Raw genomic sequence first — 19,019 nt, forward strand, 5'->3', positions numbered from 1 at the left:
AGCCTCCCGCTGCTCCCGAAAAGGCAGCTTTTGCCCAAGGTGCAGCTCAAACCCGCAACCCCGACATTAAGGATCTCTTGCTCTATTGGCCGAGTTGGCCGGGGCCGTTAAATACAAATCACGGCGTCAGCACGTAACGAAGCCATTCTCCGTGATCCGGTTCCAAACGCTCGAGCAGCCCGGCACCGTGACACCCGGCAACCGAAAGCGCAAAGGAGAAAAGAGGAGCAAGGAACAAAGTAGGCAGAGCCGTCCATCGCTCTTCCGCAAACAAGCTGCGGCTCTCCGGCACGCTCCCTCCGCAGCACGCATGTGTAATTGCCATTAGTGCCCATCGGTCCCCAGGTCTCTCCTCCCCGCCCTCGCACCGGCACCCGCCCGCCCGTCCCCTGCTCTCTCTCTCCCAATTAAGGGCGAGTGTTGTGCGGCGCGGGTATCCAGGGATTCTGTTTCTCCTCTGCTGTCAGGTCCCATCAGAAAGCCAGCTCATTAGTGTCAGCTTCAGCGAAGGCTGAGCCTCCCTCTCTTCCTCTCCCTGCTTCCCGCCCTCTTTTTTCTCACTCTTTTCCTCGGCGGATCCTTCTTTCCACACACGTGTGTGTGCCCTCTCCAGAGATCTCCGTACGCGGCCCTGTGCTCCGCCAGTTCCCGCTCCGTTCACGCTCACCCTAGAGCGGACCCCAAAGCCCCGATGCCCGCATGGCATGTGGGGGCCCAGGCGCGACTTCGCTGGTGAGGTGCAATGACTCCCCCGTTGAGCTCCTAGATCTCAGCATGTGATGCCCCTTCCTCTGATGGGCCAGCAACATCCCCACCCTCATGTCCTCCCAGCCTCAGGGCAAGCAGCCACAGGGCACTCTTGGGCAAAATCAGGCCTGGGGATTTTCACATGTCTCTCCACATCCACCTCTTCCGTGATCTACCGTTTCTGGCCGGATGAAGACGGGTTAGGGTTCAAAAGGGTCCGCCTTCTCGGGTCACGAGCGTCGTAAAGCGTTAAATATAGTCATGCGTTTGTGGAGGTAGCGCACCGTCAGACCCGCGCACCAACAGACCCCGGGCTCCTACCCCGGTGAGAACGCAGTACGCCACCCTTCGGCGTGCACTCTCACTCGGCAGAGTGCGCGTCAACTCCGAAACGACCTGGAAACGCAACTCGGCCCGAAAGAACGAACGCGGGGAAACGGGGTTGGGGGGGGGGGGCGGGTAAGTAAACTTGTTTGTTGCAGAAACTTCCTGATTGTCTCCCTAACAGATCCCACCGCCCCCAGCTCACCTCAGGCTTCTCAGCCCCTCTCCTATTAAGCAATTTAATTACGAAAACAGGCTTTGATTCCACCGCAGAGCCTTTCGCGCCCATCGCTTTTGTTGGGCGACACAGCCCCTCCCGCGCACCCGCAATCTGTTCCTCAACTTCCAGCTAAAGTCTCTGAGCCCAAAGCCTCCTTTCCCATCTCCTTCTGTTTACTTTGCTATCAAAGGCATGTTAATTAGCCACAACAGAGGTTCATCTTGATTCCAGTATATTCTCATTTAATTAATTGTGTTTAAGAAAAAAGCAAATCCCGCAAAGCGGGGTCACGGAGAGTCACGGCGGCGTGCGGAACGGGGGGCCGGAGGGTCTTCGCGCGCGCACACACGCTCCGACGCGCGTATCTGTGTACGTGTATACAACTCCAAACTAAAATTCTGAAATGCAGCACAGATAAAAGCAAGCAAGTGTCAAAAGCGAGTAAACTTTTTCTTTCCCCCCATTTCCTCCTTGCCGCGTGCTTCTTTTCATGCCATTTGTACAGACCTAATGAGGACATTTCTGTCAAAAAAATCAATCACCGGCGAAGCTGGGAGCGTGTTGCAAGTCGCAGGTATCTGAGGCTGCCTGCACCACGCTCCTCTCCTCTTCTTCTGCAGCTCTCTGGTGCGAGATGAATAATAAGAGAAAAAAAAAAAAAAGTAGAAAATAAAAAAAAACACATTTAATTCCGTGAGACGAGGAGCCGCGAGAAAAGAAAAGGGAAAAACTTGAAAGGGGGACGCACTGGGAAAGAAATGGCTGGATTCCCTAATCTCTAAGGAACCATAAAATGTAGACGCCAAAACACCTTCAAATGGGAAGAACATTCCATTCACTTTTAATAAATGGGATTTAAGTCAGGGTGACTGGGAGATGTTTGTAAATCTAAATGTCATAGAGATACATGGCTGTGGGCATCTTTCCAGCCTACCCACGATCCTGCGCTCCGCACACAGGCCCACTTATCTCCTTAGAACAATGCTGGATGTGTCAGGCCGCTTATTAAAAACACGATTTACCCTCCGCTCGTATTTAAAGAGGGAAATCGCTTTACGGCCAGATTGACAGCCCATTGGAAAATGATGTTTTCTCTCGCGCTCTCTCTTTCACTCCGCTTTAGCCTCAACATCTTGGACATGATTACTTCCTTAATTCTTGAAGCGCCGAGCTGCCGCTAAACCTCGGACCGTTTTTCATGTTCAGCTAAGCGCTCGTCGCCGGGTTTTAAGTATTTCGCGATGCTCCGGGCCTGCCCTAATGTCTGAAACAAAAGGGATGATGAAATCGTTGTTCATCCGTCTTTTACAAAGTTTACAGACTCCACCGGGTAGAGGAGTGACACTTTACTTCTTCCAACATCACCCTAAGAGAATTCTATAGTCAAATAGTTTTCCAGGGTTGAATCACCAAACGCAGTCGAGTTTTTCGAATTTAAAGAGAAATGTACTGAAATGCACAAACTTTGCGCGCTCTTCTTTGTGCTTTTGGAGCGGGAACGTACACCAAACAACACTTACATCATCCGCGTAAGTCGTGGAACCGGCGCGTTCGTGGCTCGAGTCCCGGCGTCGAGGCCGTTGTCCGCGGTCCGCGGCCAAAGCGAAGAGGAGCGAGGGGGATCGTGTGGGGATGTTTCCGAACACGCCGAGAGACGATGGGAAAATCATAGGACAGGCGCACGCTGACAAACGCTGATGTTTTGCTTTACGCTACGTTCTCCACGAACCTCTGACACAAATCGCGGAAGGCGTCTCCCGACGACTCCAGCAAGCGAGACTTTTCTTAAAAATAAATAAATAAATAAAAAAAGCTGGAGCGGCTCTCTGTCCGTGATGCACGTAATATAATTTCTACCGGGCGAAGTATGAAACGTCTGGGAATGAAAAAGACTAATTTAATATCTTTTTTTCTCGATTGCATTTGTGTGAAATCACCATCGACCTCCTGCCTGCGAGTCTGGAGCCGGGAGGTCGGACAGGAGACTTTCGCTCCGCTCGTCTACGGCGACTTCCTGTTTCAGTAAGGAGTTCGCGCGAGTTACCGGCCTCGAAAACCTCAACGCCGCACGAAGACTCGCTGAGGTTTATTGCAACGCGGAGCCAGAGAGGACAAGAAGAAAGAAAAAAAAAAAAGGAGCAAATCCTCAGAGAGATAAACTGCCACGCACAAAGTTTGCAGGCGAGATACGGTCTTCGCCCAATCAAAAGAGACACCGAAGGAGGCCCGATAATGAACCAGCGCAGACCGGAATTAAATTAAACCATCTTAAACAAATTCAGATCTCATATCCGGATTGTAAATTAAGAAAATGAAGTGAAAGGGATCTGTTTCAAATGAGTTTATGCGGGCGATGTTTCAATCTGTGCTCCTCAGACAGGGCGAGGCGGCAGTGGCTTTACAAGACAGCCGCTACGGATTCGGAGGAGAGCGGCGGGGATGAAAGGGAAACTATCCGATGTCTGCACAGAGGAGCCACGCAGACTTTAATACCGAAAATCACAGGCTCCCTCTCGGTGCCAAAAACTCCCCGTTTCATCAGGCTTTTAAGAGTCGGCTCTCGCTCCCTCAAACGTTTTTGCGAGCGAAGGAGAGCCCGGGAACTTGTGCCGCGCCAGCCGTTACGTAAGGAGCCATTGAGATTCCGAGCCGCGCCCGTCCCAGGTGCCGTTTCCCTCGGAGACGAAATGCCGTCGGCCGCCTGCCGGCTAATGCCCCCTCTCGCGCCTCCGGCCCACCTCTTCCCCGATCTCCGCCTGACGCTCGCGCGTCCATCGCGGCGGCGAGACGCAGCGTAGAGACGGCCCGCAGAGAGTCCTTGCAACCTGGGGCTCAGCGCTGACCCTCCTGTGTTCTGTAGCTCTGCTTCCCATCTCCATGTTCGCTGTCCCTCCTCTGTATTCAAACTGAGCGTGAAGCTCATTTTTACCCCCAAGTGTTGAGGCTGCACATAGTGATACTTCACCTCAGTCCTTTGTTGTCTTCAGCTCCGCTGTCGCCGTTAAGCCCAACCGGCACGGTGCCGATCACATCCCACACAGCAGCAGGTCTCAAACAGGTGAAGCTGTCCACCAGACTGAAGGGTGGTCACAAAATGTATAACCAGAAGTCAGCAAGTTGGGGGGTGCTTATGACCCTACTCTCATGAGCAGTGTAGTGGCAGCAGCAGCAGCAGCAGCAGCAGCAGCAGCAGCAGCAGCAGCAGCATCCATCCATCCATCCATCCATCCATCCATCCATCCATCCATCCATTCATCCATTCAACTTTAGTAACCACTTGTTCTGATCAGGGTTGCGGTGATCTAGAGCCTACCCAGAAGAATTTGGCCCGAGGCTGGGGGTGGACCCTGGACGGGATACCAGTCCTTCACAGGGTAGCCACACACACACAGTAACTCTCCCATTCACACACTGAGGGTAATTTAGACTTGCCTGTTCACCTGAACTGCACGTTTTTGGACTGTGGGAGGAAACCGGAGCACCCGGAGGAAGTCCATGCAGACACACGGAGAACATGTAAACTCTACATAGACAGAGAGATAGTCCAGCAGAGATGGAACCCATGTTCTCTCGCATCATCCAGTTGCTGTGAGGCGGCAGTGCTATTCGCTGTGGGTGGCATCAACTGTGCCTCGAATTGCAAGGTAAGGAGATGATCGTTTTTTAAGTAATGGCCTGTCCTGCACGCAAAGTGTTCGGGAAACGTTTCTTTCTGGCTGGAATTCATCAGCAGTACACTGGCACAGGGAAATCGAGTGTGTTATCCAGTGCGCCACAGTCCTAAAGTCTGATACCTGCTAGATTTGGCTAGTGCATCGGTGATGGGGCTCACAGTCCTGCTGTTGTGAGCGACTGATGAAGTCCGCTAAGGGTTTCAGAAAGCACCTTATGGGTCCCCAAGCTTGCGGCACTGCGGTCCGCTGAGGATGGAGCGGGAACCTCCCCCGTAGCACATGGCAGACGGCCCCGTCCCCACTTCCACCCCCGTCGGAGGCCTAAATCGGCTGCGTCAATTAGCGGAGATATTGGCAGTGGGGGCTGACGGCACTGCCGCGCTGCTCTTTTTTCCTTTCCCTCGAGCCAGAGGTGGGCGCGGAGGAATCCCCAGGCCGGCAGAGGCGCAGCAATTGATTGCGGCCCCAGCGATCAATAGAGGCTCTGCTGTACCACCTCTAATGAAGCTGCCGGAACAGGAACATGGCTCTGACATCACCACCCAGCCCACACCTCGCTGTGGCACCCCTCACCGCTGCTATGCGAGCGTGTGTGGGTGAGCACACGTGTTCCTCTGGACAGGTGTACCTGCACTGCAGGAGCGATGAGGTGTTTTTCCGCAGCAGTGCATGGAAAACGCGTTGTGAATTACGTTCCACGGGGCTGAGATGATCACTTTTATTGTTGTAATGATTTATTTCTCTCTATTTCCTATTTACTTACTTATATCAAGGAGTGCAAATTACGATTAGAAATTCTAGCAGCAGCACAGCAAGTACGACTGATGCCTCGCGGCTCCGGGGGATGTGGACAAAGCTTAGTTTGTATGGAGTTTGCATGTTCTGCATTTACATGTATTTATTTAGCTGAACCTGTTCTCCAAAGCAATTTACAATATTAATCTACTTACAATTATTTACCCATTTACACAGCTGGGTACATTTTTTACTGCAGCAATTTGGGGTAAGTACCTTGCTCAGGGGTTCTACAGCTAGATGTGGGATTCCAACCTGCAACCACTGGATCCAAAGGCGACAGCTCTAACCACTATGCTTCCAGCAGCCCCTATACGTTTGCCCCTATGTTCATAGAGGAATTCTTCCAGGTGCTCTGGTTTCCTCCCACAACCCAAACTTATGTCTTCCAGGTGAATTAATGATTCTAAATTGCCCATAGTGTGCATGTGACCGCCCGTCCAAAGTGAGCCCTGTATCACACCCGGAGCTTCTGGGATAGCCTCTGGACCACTGTGACCCTGCGTTGGGACAAGGAGTTATGAGAAATGAAAAGGGCAAACGGATCAAAGATCCCGGCATCATCGCACGATTTATCAAGCCATCAAAGCAAGGAGAGGGATGCCTGATTTCAGACTGTCGCCATGTTTTTGATAAACTTCTGCGAGAGGCAGCTCGCAACAGTATCGCTCATGCAAAATGCCTGAAGAGTCGTGTTTGGGTGCGCTCCATAAGCTGAGAGCACCGCGGTAATAGGATCATTTCCCGTAGCTATTCGGTGGGCAGTCGAGGAAAAAAACGGCAGCAAGAGACAATTTAAAATAAAAGAGCTAGCCCCCTCCAACCAGTCACAAAATTGACTCAAACAAGTTGATTAAAACAGCAAGCTTGTAATAAGGACTCTTGGCAACACCGCCCGAGGGTCTCCCCTTCGTCCTCGCACCAGTTACACCTCTGACGAGAGCCGCGACGCTGGAGGAGGACGGGTTACGGACACACGCACCGTGCGGGTTCGGCGCCTCCGTCCCCATCCGTCGCCATCGCGCTCTCCGTTTTCCTCCCTCCCTGCCCGTCTTCCACTTTATTCGCCTCTTGTAAAGTTGTTAAACCCGTTTCACTCGCCTTTTCTCTCCTCCTCTTCTCCTTGCGCATCAGAGCGCCCCAAGGTTAACAGCAATTTATCCTCACATTTGTTTGTCATGGTAACGGCACGCTTCCGCTCTCATGCCTCGCGATGGGGACCGAGCTGGCCGGGGGGCAACCGCCCGAAGCCCCCACCCGCACCCCCGGCTCGAGTGGGTTTAGCGTTTAACGGCAACAACGTTAGGATCGTAATGGTGGTTCATTAAGGCCGTTAGGCGCCGCTGTCGAGATGACGACGCGGGTCCCTGGGGTCTCGCACTCGGTGAGACAAAGGTCAGCCAATCACGTCGCGAAGCATCCGCCGTACACCCTGTCATCACCGCATTCTCCATGGGTCCGTTAACAGAACGCGTCGCTCTTGTTTATTATTATTATCTCTATACATAGCCTCATGGGCTCGTTGCTCTAAAGTATAGGTTTTTCCTCCGATTATCGTCATCCAGCCGCTTCGTAAAACACACTTTATTTTTACTCCTTTTCACTCGTAGCTGTAAATGTGTACAGTTGAAAGAAATCTGTCTCTCCGAGTATTTAGGCAACGCGAGAGTAACAATTATCAGCGATCGTGTCTTATTTTAGACCAACTGCCTCCTTCTGCCCCCCAACAGTCTCTATAGCAACCATTGGCATACGACTAGCCATTGCATCTTCTCTCATAGCAACCTGCTTCCCCCTCGGCCACGTCCGGCGCTTCCCATCGCTGGCGCCCGAGGGGTTAACGCGGTCTCTGCCTGCCGGGGTGCCGAACCGTGGGTCCGCACCGGTGCCGGTCGACGTGCCGTGCCACGAGGAGAGTCCCGGAAAGTTGCACGGAAAATATTGGTCACGGTGCCGGAGGTTTGGGCCTAAACGGGAAGCGGACGTGCAGCAACGCTCTCGTAGCGGAGTGCGTCAGCTAAATGTGTGTGGGGTGCGGGGGGTGGGGGCGCTGTCCCGCCGCACGAAGCACAGAATGCATTTCTGTCCGTCCGGCCTCATCGAAGCCCCGCAGCTGCCCCGCGTTGCAAGGACGGGAAGGACGGCGGCTCCCGGCCGGCACGTCGGCCCCATTTCCAACCTGTTCTTGGCACTCCGCCGAGGATCGGCGCACGGAGGGTTCGGCCGAGGCGGGGGCCGAGGGGAAAGGGCAAATTCGGCGAGATCCAGCCTCCTTCACGCCTTTTTGCCGTTCCCTTTCTTCCACCGCCAGCGCCGTTCCAGGAGCGCGCGAACGCCGGTCCGGGGGGACCCCGGGGGCCCGGAGACTCGGATTCCAGAACGTTCCGTTCTGCCACTTATTTATAGACTTCCCCTTTTTTTTTTTGTGAAGGTTATTATTTTTTGTGTTTGTTGGCTTTTTTATTTCGCTGTGTTGTAGGCGTCTGCCTGGGGGGATTCTTTCTCAGCCTGTCTCCCCGCTTGACTGATAGGCGCCTTTTCGCATCTCTTTGGTGTGCCAGCCTACCTCTTTTCTCTAATCCTCCGTCAAATCCTGTCCCATTTCTCCGCAATACAGAGGTTACCGCTCGTATCATCATCATCGTTTACCATCATCATTATTGTTGCTGCAACACCCCCCCACCCCCACCCCCTTCTCACCTGATCAACATCCAAATTGTTCCTCGACCTTTTATTCCAAATTTCATCAAACTGCGTTTGACAGGACGGCCCGGCTGTGATCGAGATACGTCCACCTGGCTGTCTCGCCCCGGGAAGACGGAGCACAACAAAAGCAGTTCAATAAAATATATGAACACGTGGGGTTTGCAGGGAATTGGTTCTGAGCAAATTTCATTAAGGCCTGATAAAGAGCTGTCCGTCATGCGCCTTCTCGGGATCGGAAAGGAGATTCGCGGCTCCGGCCACTCGACCGACGGGGAGACGCGTCCTCTCCCGCGAGGTGACGGTTTCTGAGTGAAGCGGGCAAACTGGAGCAGGTAGGGGTCCTGCTACAATGACCTTCGTCGCGAAGAAATGCTACTCTTCGGGGTTTCGCTCCCATGCCGGGCTGGGCAAGCGCTCACGACGTGCGCGTCTTAACGGCAAATCCTTCACGATGACAGAAAAGCCGAGGTCGGCCTGGGGAAATAAAAAACGGAGAAAGGACAAGAAGCAAAGCGGTAGAGAAAGAGAGAGACAGGAGGAGAGGAGGAGGTGAGAGGTGCGAAAGGAGATAAATGTGTTTGTGTTCTTTAGTGGTTTGCGTGGGACTGAAGGGAGGTTGATATGAGCTGCGAGAAGGGCTGCCGGGCGAGGGTGGGGAGCGTAGGTGGGGGTGGAGGGGTGTCTCCTCGGGAGGACCGAGGAGTTTGGAAATCTCCATCAGCGCTCGGTGGCCATCCCGCCCCCACAGCAGCATCGGTGGCGGCACGGCTGAAACCGGAGAGCCCGGCGCCGCCCACGTTAGACCCAGCTGGAACGGCTCCCAGACGCTGCCGGTGTGTGTGTGTGTGTGTGTGTGTGTGTGTGTGTGGGGGGGGTTGGTGGGCACGGGGGCGGCAGTAATGGACGGGGCGGGGTGTCCCCGCCACAGGAGACACCAGGGATACGCCTGCTCTGCCGGCCTCGCTTAGGGGAGGGATTCCGCCCGAGAGAGCAGCCGCTGCGCCCAACGTCTTTATAAACAAATGACGTGTGTTACGGTCGTCGGGACGAGGGGCCGTCAGCTGACTGCACCTGCGGGAAAAATACGAGGAAAAACACCGATCCCCGTGACGGAGGGGGGGAGAGGGAGAGCGCCACGACGTCAGGACCGATCCAGAGTCCAGGCGACGTGCCCTGGCCTCGCCGCACGGGACAAGTTGCAGGCAAAAATCGCGATCTCCGCGTCCGAACCTCACGGCTCACGCGTAACGTTCATCGCTGCTTGGGACGCAGGGCCGCGGCATCGGCCGCTCATCCCGATGTTTGAGCGGCGCCTGGCGGAAAGGACGCCGTAACAGGGCCGAGAGCGGTCGTCACACGGCGAACGAACGACCGCAGGAAGGACGGGGCAAAATGAAACGGCCCCTTGCCACGCTTTCGCTTCCGGTGTCCGTCGGCGCATTCGGCGAAGGGACGGGGACGGGAGGCCGGCGTCTCTAGGCGCAGGGTGGACGCAGCCGCTGACGGACGAGTGGGCGGGAGCGCCGGCTCTCCCGGGTTACCGGCTAAGCAATTAAAGGAAGCCAAACAAAAGCGGCGCCGCACAGCGCAAACGAAGCAGGACGCCCGGGCGCACAAAGGGCGTCCCCTCCGCACGCCAGCTGCCAGGCCTGCTGTCAGACGAAGACACCTCTCGTCAGGGCGAACAAAGAAGAAAAACAAAACGAAACAAAAAAAGAAACGCACGCATCCATGCCAAACGATACCCCGGTGCCTCTATTATCCACGAGCGTCACGACAGCGGCACCTACGAGGGAGATTAGACGCCGCTCGCGTCGGAACAAAACGCAAAATAATAGTTATTATAGTTTGGAAAGTGAGCGGTGCATTGTTTATTGGGCGGGGGGGAGGGGAGGGCTGCAGAAAAAATAAGCTCCGGCGTCACATTATTGATGTAATATTCATGCACTAATATCACGAGCGTATTGTTTCATTATTTAAAAGTTGGGGAAGCGGAGCGAGCGGAGGGTGGAAAAGTACCGCCTGTGCGAAGAGACTAGAGCTGGAGGTGGGTGGAGAGAGGGCTTCCCCTGCAAAGGGCTGCGAGACACGCGGGCGGCCCAGGCGGCCCAGGCGGCGGAGCGCGAGCACGTGTGTCCTGGCTCACGCAGTCGGAGACCGACACACGTACGCACACGCACGGGGGAGGGGGTCATGCCTCACGTCCCCCAACTTTACTCCGGTCCCTTATTGATGAGCACTGCAGCGCGTCCTTCCCTGTCATGCGTTGGCACCGTGGGGGGGAGGGGGACAAACACCAGGCCGGGGGTCCGCGTCCCCTTCAACGCGCCGATAAACGCACAACTTGAGTGTGGAAATCCATCCTCTCTACACAGCTCAGTGCGAACAGGGCACAATACACACACACACACACACACACACACATCTTCTGAACCACTTGTCCCATAAGGGGTCGCGGGGAGCCGGAGCCTAACCCGGCAACACAGGGCAAAAGGCTGGAAGGGGAGGGGACACACCCAGGATGGGACGCCAGTCCATCACAAAGCACCCCAAGCGGGACTCGAACCCCAGACCCACCGGAGAGCAGGACCCGGTTCAACCCGCTGCGCCACCACACCCCCACCAGGGCCCAATAATCTTCCAAAAAAAATTTTCCGACGCCGCTCCTACCGTCAACGGAACGTCTCACTCCGAGACGCGGCGCATGATACTGCGCGCGGCATTATATATTCAGCATTACATTTGAAGCGATGGAGCCGAGGTTTCCTCTGGGTATGAAATTGCGGAGATTTAAAAAATGTGCCGTGATAAAAGTATCTCGTAAGAGTTGCTGAGGAGGGCGTGATTGATGTCTTGGCAACGCGAGTGTGAGAACATCCCTGCGGCCGGAGTGTTGGGCAGCTGTCCGTGACGCCACGCAGCCCACCGGGAGTGTGTGTGTGTGTGTGTGTGTGTGTGTGTGTGTGTGTGTGTGTGTGTGTGTGTGTGTGTTTTCAACCTGGCAGAGAAAAGTCCGCTTCCACTTTGTCCGTTGCCGCGAACCGTGTTTGCGCGGTCGCATTTCTTGGTCACCACAACAACCGGGGGCTCTCAGCAGACCACGGACTTGACGCGCCCATCGGTCACACTTACGGCTGGGGTGAGGGAAGCCCCCGCCTGCTTTCGACCGCCTGCCATGACAGCGAGCGGAGCGCGTGACTCAATGAGCTGCTCGCGGACACTCGAGGCCCTGGAATGGAGATCGGATTGTTTTGATTTAACCCCCCCGCTCCGTGCCCGGTGAGATCTTCCGGGCAACTGTTAGAATGCAGCTGTGCTGCTCACGCTTGCCAGAGCACGCATATGGGGGAGCGTGTGAACGTGCGTATGGAGTAATACCATATTTTACACGGGAGAGGGCCTGGAGGAAGAGGCGCAATCCCGTCCGCTTTTCGGCGCGCTGGTCCTGAGCTGCACTTTTGGATCTGTGGCTCAATCTGTGCACAGCTTGCATCTTCTCCATGACAGGTGGGAATGAAGGCACGGTAAACCAAGGTACACCGTTCCGCGCCTTCCTTACCGTGAAAACCACGCGACCGGGCGACCCGGTGGCACTTAAGGTTAACTAGAAAATTGTGTGCCGACTTATCGTGTTCCCACGACATTAAGGCCACCCGGACCCCACAGACGGATGCGACATGCTGTCAAAAATGCAGAATCACCCGTTTTTTTTGCATTTGTTACAATGAAAAAAAGAGGGGAAATATTACGTTAAGTACCGTAGGATAAATTCCACGAGACTGACATTGCCATCATACTTTAAGCAGCATTCTAGGTCCCTCTAAACAACAGCTCATTAATAAAAAATAAAGAAAAAACTAAATATAGCCCCCCCCCCGCTTCCCCCCGTCGGCCGCCGGCTGCGGAGAAGGGGCCGTTCAGCACCTCGGAGAGCGCCGCACGGCTCGCCGAGCGTGTGGGCAGCGGGTTGAGGAAAGCCGTTTCGCACGGGCGGCTTCCCGCGTGTGGGTGTGGGAGCGCCAGCCGTGGGGGGGGGTGCGGGAGCACGGGAATGACGGCGGACCAGGTGCAGGACAGGTGCTCGCCACGAGCCTCGCCGCAAACATGAGGGACCCCCACAAACGGGGGACGAGGAAGAGCAAAACAGGAAAGCGAGAGCTCGCGGCACCCGGGGTCCCGTCCGTCTGCGGCGCCCCTCGTTCGATAAAGGTCGGCGAGGGGGGCGGTCGAGAGGCGACCCGTGGCGCCGCGGTAACGGGAAGATTAACGGCCGGCCACTTTTCGGAGCAGGCTCTGTTTGGCTGAGGATGTCGGGAAATCCCGGAGGTTCTGAAGGTCGAGCCGACGACCCCCGAGTCGCGGCCAGCTGTCAGGAGCAGAGCGTCGCGGCGAACGTGCGCCTCCGACGCCCGGGCCGAGTTTCGCGCTCCGGGCGGGGCGGGGCGAAGGAGGGGTGGCGGGTGTCAGCGAGCCGGCTTGACCCTTCCAATTACCGCGGCTCGGCCCAATTAACGCGGAGGTAAGCGGCGGTAATTAGTCACATTGTGTCAGCGACTAGGGGCCGCGAGAGCTCGTGGCGCGGGTTACCATGGAGACCCAGTGTCTTGCACGTTAGCTTATAAAGAGGGATGGGGATGCAGGGAGGAAGAGTGAGACGGAGAGACGGCGCGTGCAAGCGGGGCTCTGCACGGTCGGCATTTACAAACACCGCGGGGAAATCGCTCCCTTCCCTCGCGTGTTTGTCGAGAGGAGGCACCGGCACATCTGCGCTGCTGCGCGCCGGACGCCGGCTGCCGATACGGAGGGCGCGGCGCGACTTCATTCGTCTCGCATGAACTACAGAAGGGGGCGAAGTGCGTCGTTGGGACAAGAAGGCCAAGTTATTAGAAAACGTGGGAAAGAAGAAAGGCGCAACCGTAAAATTGATCTCGGGGCCTTTAAAGAGGGCCTCGGATGCACAGAGCGCTCTGGCTTCACCAGAAGTAAACGCGAGGAACGGTCTCGCGTGTATTTATTTATTTATCCGACACGTTCCGCCAAGGCAGCCGACAATGTTCTCCGCCTCTCCGCTTACACTGATTTACCCCACTCGTACAGCCGGGTGATTTGCATTTATTCATTTAGCCGACGCTTTTCTCCGAAAGATCTTACAACATTGAGCCACTTACACTTATTTACACTTTATACAGCTGAGTAATTTTACTGCAGTAATTCAGGGTTAGTACCTTGCCCAAGGCCTCTACAGCTGGAGCTGGGATTTGACCCTGGGACCTGACACTCATACTGTACCAGTTCCTCCTGAGTACCTCGATCTAAAGGTAGGTACCTGCTGATCTCTGTACTAAAGGGAGAGAAGGGACTCGAACCCTGCCCTTCAACCGGAAGCTGACGGCCGTAACCGCTACGCCACCCGCTGCTCCGATCGCCGCGAACGGGCCGGCATCCGGGCAGATGCCGTCCAGGGCGCCGTGGAGAAAGAGCTCGAGGTGACGGGGAGCGGGTCCCCCCGGTGCTCTTTCCGCTCTTTCCGCTCGGTCACACGCACATTTGCTCTACCTCGCTTCACGCTCCCTCTACGTATCGAAATGCATTAATTGAAATCATATTGGAGGTGATGCAACGCTTTGCGCCGTCCTCGTGAAGCAGTCCCATCGTGTTGGTCTGCCTGTCGCAACGTGTCCCGTGAGGCCCGACAGCACCGGCGAATCCCTCTTTACGTAATGTAGAGCAGCGGGCTGCCGCCTGGTGAAATAGGTCACGGAGCAGGGGGTGCCGTGCCCCCCCCCCAGCCATCTCACCCACAGTGGGCACCCAGGCGGAGGAATGGCCCTCCCCACCCCCGCCCCAGGTCGCAGCTACTGACGAGTTATATAACAAGGCGTTAAAGCCTCCTGCCAGGCGCACGCGCACACACACACACACACACACACAGGAGGAATGGATAACCTCGACGCCGTTGCTACTGCACCGACACATAAATATTTGTACTCTCCTGTTTAGCAGTTCGCCTCCTTCACCGGGGTGTTCCTGTTATCTGTGGTATATGACTCAGGCCTTATTCAGAGGGCTTATATAAATCAGAATAGGGTGCCCGGTGACCGATGAGACACGCGCACACACACACACACACACACACGCACGCACACATTTGGATTTTCAGCCAAAAGTTGGAGTTTCTCCCTACACTTCGACTACTGCGACCCTCACCCGTCTTTAGCCCGACAGGTGAGACCCCCTCACACTGGTACACCCCACTGGCCCTGTGTGCGTGTGTGTGTCTCCGCCCACTGATTCTCTGTCACACACCCCTCCGGGAAGGGGTCTGTGCTCCTCCTCAGCTGCAGCCCGAGGGGACAGGAGCGCTGTCTCTGTCTCTGGGGAGGGGGGAAGGCAGGCCGAGCAGCACGGATCACGCGCCGGGGAACTCGCCCACCGGGAGCGGAACGCGGCTGCTTCCCGCAGCCCTGATCGCCCCCCGCTTGCTTTCTGTGGTCAAACAAGGCCCTCTGGCTTTAGGGCTGGGAACTGCATGTCACGGAGCACCACGGTTAACTCATCGCATCTCTTACACCAGTAAACCCAGCAGGCGCTGAGCAAACCAGCAGCGCTTCACCGGCGGAGTAGGTAAGGTGTCGCTCACCTGTCGGCAAGACACGCAGACACGCGTTACACACTTACACACACACACACACACACACACACACACACACACACATCCTGGAAACTGGGTGTCAGAGATCTGTACCACAACCCTCGGTGGTCACACTGTCAGAATGAGTTTGTACCTGGTTTCCCTCTTTCAGAGGCCATGTTTCCACATCTCTGCCTGTTCAGAAGCACACCGAGACACCTGCCACGAGCAGCGTTGGCGTGAACGAGGGCGCCGGGAAAGAGGAAGCGCACGGACACCTGAAAACCGCGCGCCTCCATCAGAGCCTCCCGGCGTAGAGGCCCCCAGCAGTCGCTCCCAGCTCCGTCTTCTCCGTCTCTCCTTCCGCATGTAAACTCTACCGATCTCCTGCCACGTGCGCGTCTCCACACATCCCGCTCTGCGGTCTCACGATGCCAACGAGGTCCATCTTCGACATCTCGCTCTCCCCACGCACACACACACACACACACACGCACGCGCGCACACACGGCGGTAATGTTTTGCTTCATAAAAGCTTTGGGACGTTCTCTTTGCCCAGCGTCCACACGGGATAATACAACATTTCGAGCGGGAGAATTCAATTCATAAACGTTGATAAGGAGAGCCCGATAAGCCCGCGCCGTTATCGGGAGAAGAGAGCGATCCCCATGCGCGGACTTCCCTTTTCCAACCCCCCCCCACCTCACCCCAGGGCTCCTACGCTGAAGGCAGGGTCCTCCCGAACAACCGTTATGTAAGCGGGTCTTCCCTGACGTCAGCGGCCTGCAGAGAGATCCCAGCAGCCTCACCGAATCACAGAGAGAGGAGCAGTGGGCTGGAGCAGAGGACACCCCCCCTTAGCAGCACGCAGAGGCAGCGGTAGCCACCCACACACACCCACACACGCATACGCACGCACGCCGGCCGAGCCGCTGCCGCAACCAGACCGCAAAGGGGGCGGGGTGGGGGGGGACACTGGACAGCAAACCGCAGCACTCCGCCCTCCATCCAGAGGACAGGCAATCCCCATGTGCCCCCCCTTCTGGAGTCCCCCCCCCCACAATTCATCCGCCCCATCGTCCACTGCTGTAATGAGATTCAGCCTCTGCAGAGCTTTATGTAACAGGCAGGAAAGGACTCCCCCCCACACACACACACACACACATGCATGCACACACGAAAAATGCAGATACACCCTCACCGGGAGCAGAGCGTAATGTCTTTAACCTCTACGCACCTTCTGCTTCACACTTACTGTGATGCACACCATCTGCAGGAATCCCGGATACACAATCAGGCTGCATGCGGCCCGTGTGCCAACAGTATGTTTGCCCATAAGTCAGATTTCCACGTGCTGTCAGTCTTACAGCATCGCGCAGCATTGCGGCTTACACACTTCGGTCTTACTTACACTTACACACTTTGGTCTTACTTACACTTACACACTTTGGTTACACAAACCCTCAGGACAAGGAGACTCAATCTTCGCGCAGCGGGGTCCTATGCAACTGCAGCCTTCTTCTTACTCGAGCTAGTAAACACATGCTACCATGGTAAACGTACTTTATCAAATCATCGTTTTCTTAATTTTTTATACACTAGACCCATCATGAACAAAATTTCCCCTATTCCCTATAAACCCACTAAACCTTCAATACAGCAACTAACGCATCTCTGCACGTATTCGTATAATCGAGGGAAGCAGATAAAAGACGTTAAACATAAAATGCGATGACATTTAAAAAATGTCATCGTTCTTACCTTTATTCCAAATATACTCTTAAAAACTAGACTCACCTGTAGAACAGTAATGAAGCTTTTAGTACACAGGCCTATGTCTGCTACTACAAGTGCCCACACATCTCAAAAGAGCGGCATGATCAAATTGAGAAGAATAAAACAAATCTTATTTTGCAGGAACAATTTCTAAAAAACTAGAACAGCGTAAAAATTCCTGAACATGAATAGTGAGCGTATAACGCTGGTATTGTTCTTCACTTTATTTTAATGTGTTTACGCAACTTTTACTTGGCATCATTTAGGGTGTTTTTGGGGTTGTCTTTGCACGGGCTGGGAAAAACTGTAAATTTTCCCCACGAGAAATGATGGAATAAGTAATTTCATCATGCTGTTTTGGGTCTGTTCTCAGAATGTAAATATGCAAACAGACAGAAAATAAAGTGTGTTGCTGATGTGTGAGTAAATCCAGTGTGATGCTCTGCAGTGGAACCAAAGAGAGTCTTGTTCTGTGATTGAATGTGATTGAATGGCGCCATCTCGTGGTTGAATCCCTGCAGTGCAGCTGGAAAAAAAAAAATTCTCCAGAACAGATGTCTGAAAAGCAGGGCTTTAAAAAAGAGATCTTGCAACTTTTGCCAACAAGGCATCCACAGCCCACATTTGTTCAGTGCTTCAAAGAGACATTCATATTTTAATACTGGGCAGAATGCCTGTAACCATAAATAGACCAGACAACATAATCTGACGTCAACATGATGACCGTAACAGCGTCCTTTGGAGTATTGCTGACTCAGGAGGAACTGGATCCAGTCAGCACTGAAGTCGACTGTTTTATTTGAATAAAACTGTTGCGCTGATTGTTTCTCTATTCATAAAAAGGATATTCAGCGCAACATCAGAGTCTAGCACAGTCCTGCCACATTGGGAGTTCATGGCGCTCAAAACTGCAGGCCTCAGCCAGGCTCCCCTTCACAGTTATTTGTATTTTGCAAAAAAACTGTAACCTGAATCAGGACAAACTTTATACAGATGAGTTTAAATAGTCAATTAAAAATAAACACTGAATTTACTCTCATGTCACATTCTTGACAAGGGTTTTCACAAGGACATAGTATATATATTTTTATTATTCTTATTCTTATTATTATTTTTTTTCTTATTATTATTATTATTATTATTATTATTATTATTATTTTTATTAATAATAATAATAATAATAATAATAATAATAATAATTGTATAATTAATATTATTGGAATTAATAAAAATGATAATAATAAAAAAGAAAATACAAACATAAAGATGATAATAATAAAAATAAAAATAATAATAATAATAATAAAAATAATAAACATGATTTTAATAAGCATAATAATAATCATAATAATAATGAGGATTGACTGACATTACAACTGGTTCCACTGCAAAATTCTGTTTTGCTAAAATATGCTTAAGATATGAGGCTAATTTCAGTGACCTGACTGAGGAAACACACCCAGGGTTGATTCATTCTCATGAATGGTCGATTGTTTAAAACACACACTAAGCAACAAACGCCCCAAAAGTCTTAGCTGGGAGCGAATGTTGCTCCAATCCTTGAAAAGTTTTTTCGTGAAAATCACGCAGGCGAAAGCGGTGGTATTGGACGAAGCGACTGTCCTTCGACCGTGAGGTGTGTGCATCTGCATCTCTCTGCTCGTTGGCGAAACGTACTTGTTTACTTTGAGTTGTACATCGTTCTGGAGAAATAAATCTAAGAATAAATGTCAGGAACCTGGACTGCTCTGTGGGGAGGGAGGCAACAGCGGGGCTTTTCAGACAGGAAGAGAGCAACGGATCCCCGCTTTTACCCCAAACATCACTCCAAATTCATCAATAACTGAGACGAGGGTAATGTCAGCACACCAGGTGATGCTTTGGAATGCAACCTGAATTGGTCTAAACGTTTCTTTAAAAAGTTGGCATTGGCAAAAATTCCATCACAGAAAAGGTCCCAAGTCAGGGACCAACTTTACAGACATTCATAATGTAGGAGTGGGGTGGGCAGAGCCTTCCCATGAGCCTTTGCTTTTCACTGAGTTCTTCTTGTCTGATGATTAACAAACATGCTCTGAGGCAGTCTGCTGATGCTTAAGCTGTTAATGATTTTTTGCAGGTATTAGTTACTGGGCTGTCACTTCCA

Source organism: Scleropages formosus, chromosome 13 (genome assembly GCF_900964775.1).
Source record: "Scleropages formosus chromosome 13, fSclFor1.1, whole genome shotgun sequence".
Classification (NCBI taxonomy): Eukaryota; Metazoa; Chordata; class Actinopteri; order Osteoglossiformes; family Osteoglossidae; genus Scleropages; species Scleropages formosus.